Source organism: Austrofundulus limnaeus, unplaced genomic scaffold (assembly GCF_001266775.1).
Source record: "Austrofundulus limnaeus strain Quisiro unplaced genomic scaffold, Austrofundulus_limnaeus-1.0 Scaffold692, whole genome shotgun sequence".
In the NCBI taxonomy this organism is placed as follows: Eukaryota; Metazoa; Chordata; class Actinopteri; order Cyprinodontiformes; family Rivulidae; genus Austrofundulus; species Austrofundulus limnaeus.
This window is the reverse complement of record NW_013953094.1, coordinates 19077-22343: the sequence shown is the minus strand read 5'-3', so window position 1 is coordinate 22343 and position 3267 is coordinate 19077. Positions and strand designations below refer to the sequence as shown.

The following is a 3267-nucleotide window of genomic DNA, read 5'->3' as shown; positions in this document are numbered from 1 at the left end:
GTTCAATGAACAGCTTGAAATGTACAAATGCAAGTGCTGAACTGCCAGAGTTTTTTTAAAAATGTAAGATTACCCAAAACCGAAAGTTGAGCTGTCTGCGAGTACAGTTTCCTTCACTATCACAACGCATTCAGAAACTGGTGGAAACTGACAGCAAGAGGAGTGGCAGACCCAACCCTGGATCCAGCAGGACAGCTCCATATCATCACACTTCTTACACCATGTAAATAACAGTTGTCACACTGAGAAACTGTACACAAGTCCTGTATGATGAACTGCAGATTTCAAATTTGTCATTCAACACCAACACCTTCTTCCAGTCTTCACTGGTCCACTGGTGGTGTTTCATGGTCCAGACATGCCTCTTTTTCTTCTCAGGTCTTTGAGATGGTTTTCGCTGCGAGTTAACCTGTCAACCTGCAGCTCCAAGTCTTCTCTTCACAGTTAAAACAGACTTACCTTCTACAACCACATTAAGCTGTGTTTGAAGCTAAGGGCCTGTGGGCCACATGCTGTGAACTCTCAGAAACCTATCATCTGATGCTGTTATGGCTCTGACTCTGCCAGACCTCTTCTTGTCAGAGTTCCAACCAGTTTTTGAGTGCATTGTGATGRTGATGGAAACTGGACTCAGGCACCTTGACTTTCAGTTTTGGGTAACCTTACATAATTTTAAACCTCTGGCAGTTCAATACTTACCATTGTACCCTTTCGCGCTGTTAATTGGACTTGAGCTGCTTAAATTTCAAACAAAAAAAAAAGAAAAAATGAGGGTGTTAACTTTTAACCAGTAGTACTTTGAAAAATATAGCGTGTTCAGTTACTTCAATATGTGTAAAGGACAAGGCAACAAATACAGAATTAAGACTTGAATGTCAATGTAAGAACTGAAGCCACTAACCAGTGGTGGGCAGCGCTAATGCAAAAATTGGCTCYGCAATTTCTGAAGTGCTTATGAAAATATTTAGGTCTGCAACTTCAAAAGCGCATATGCCATAAAAAAATAGCAGAAGCTAATTTTAAAGCGCAAGTTCAATTTGACACTTACTAGCTGACAATTCTTGCACAACATATGTACAACACTGCCAACTAGCAGTGTATGAACCCTTTTACAACTTAATCTTACCTACAAGCACCGATTGCTGGGCACGTGATTTCATGAAACCGGCCTTTAGCTCCTGGTGTAAAAATTAAAAGGTTGTTGAGGATTGCTAGTTCAGCCGATTCTTTAAAAAGTTGTTGAGCATTGCTAGTTCAGCTACTTCTTTGCTTTTTTCTTCTGTTCGTTGTAGATTTTTCATTAAAGAAGCATCAATAAAGTAATTTTAAAACTGTTTATTGAAAAACTGAAGCAATGTATTCTGGGTACATGACAGATTTGATTTATGACGGGAAATGAAAGCACGTAGTTCAGGAAACTGTCTTCCCTTCAAAATAAGAGCTTAGATTTTAAAGTTTTTCATGCAGTTGCTCTGGTTGACCACTAGATGTCAGTCTTCATCAGCATAACATCTTTAAACCATTTCTGAGTCTCTAACCCCATTGGCCGATTGCTTTGACCAATTACGTCAAGTATTGAGCTCTAGCGTTTAAACTTTTTTTTTTTTAAAAAGGAGCTCCGATTGTTAAGTAAAATAAAACCATACAAAATTTTAGTATGGATTACAAACGTTTACTGTTTTTGCTATTGACTTCCTGCTACGTAAGCAGACACAAAGCATTGTGGGAAATCAGAACCGTGGCCGAAAGCAACAGTCAGCGAGGATGTATACCTTCTCAATAAGTGTGTTTATCTGGGAGGGGTGCTATTGGTTAGATCACGTGACAGCCATACCTTCTGCTGTTCAAGATAATGATGACTGGTAGATAATTAGTTATTAGCGGTCCTGCATTTTAATTTTAGAAAGCGCAAATCCACTTATGAATTATAAAAATTAGTAAGACCGCTAAAGCGCAAACAAAATATTTAGGCCCACAAATAGCAGACTTGCGCTTTAGCGGGCTGGTGCCCACCACTGCCACCAACCCAACGGCTAGGCTAATAGCCTCAGCCTTTTAATCGGTCAAGGATCCTCTCAGGCAGGAAGTTTCAGCATCTTATCAACACTTTGTTCAGGTTCTGGCCACTCCCTAGAGGCAAGCTGTCACATCAATGGAGGTTCTCCCTAACATGTGACCAGAAACCTTCACAAGAGAACTGAGTTCTAATTGTAAAAATATTTATGTGTTGTAAATGTTTTCAGGCRTGTATCTAACTAAAATGTACCTCCTGCTCTGCGTAACCGTTTGTGATAGCCGCCCAGACCAGTCTGCACATAAAATCATCATTTTAATCACAAAAATAATCACAGTAGTTTATAAAATATGTATATAAATATATCACTATTCACTAGGAATGCGCGATATTAACGATATACGGTAGAAACGATATAGATTTGTCCCATGATAGAGATCTGTAGTCTACCGGCCAACCACGCAATTCTTTTTGATGACGTAACCGGCTGGAGTCAAAACAGAGGAAGCAGGAAGCAGCGTGGCTGAGAGCGCAAATGAAGAGGGGTAAAAAAACAACTTATCCAGACCTGGTTCGGGTGTGCACAAATGAACGCCGAACTGTTTACATGTTTACGTGATGGCGCGTCCTCCGGTCGGTTGCCAAACGACCACACTGCCTGCAGCGGGAGGAGCGCGCACCGCGGCACATGGTGACGCAGCGAGGCGACTATCAGTGCAGGTGAAGTCAGTACTCAGGTGGGACGCAGAAAAGCTCTCTGAGTCTGGACCTCGTTTCTCCTATGGTCATAGCGCAATACTGTCTCCTTGTACAGCGGGGAAGCGCTGTGGGAAAGGCTGACAGACTGTCTTTCCAAAAAAAAAAAGGCATAAACGGGATGATTGTCACCCCGCCGGAGCTCGCACAGATTAAACACGTGGAGTGCAGAAAAAGTAATCTGCAAAGTGTGTAGAAAGGAATAAATACAATTTGTTTTAGCACCTTAAAACGAAGCAAGTAATTCTAAACACAACACCCAATGGATGCAGATATCTGTTACATTAAAGTTATTGTGTGAGTGTGTGATATATATCTTTGATTTAACCAGGTAGGTCTCCCTTAAATTTAGATTTTTATGGGAGACTTTAGTGTCCCTTAAAAAGGAGATTTTAAGGTCTAAATTTTTTTTACCTATACATATTTATACATTCCACTCAATTAATATGTGATTTATTTATTTTCTATTATAAGTTTTAAATCATGATATATATCAT

The 3267-nt window shown here is 40.2% G+C and overlaps 1 protein-coding gene across 1 annotated transcript in view; it reads left to right on the top strand.

Annotated features, from left to right (window-relative positions):
• Positions 1-3267, top strand: part of wars2 (tryptophanyl tRNA synthetase 2, mitochondrial) — a gene marked incomplete at its 3' end in the record, with an annotated part of 32730 nt that overhangs the window by 28314 nt on the left and 1149 nt on the right.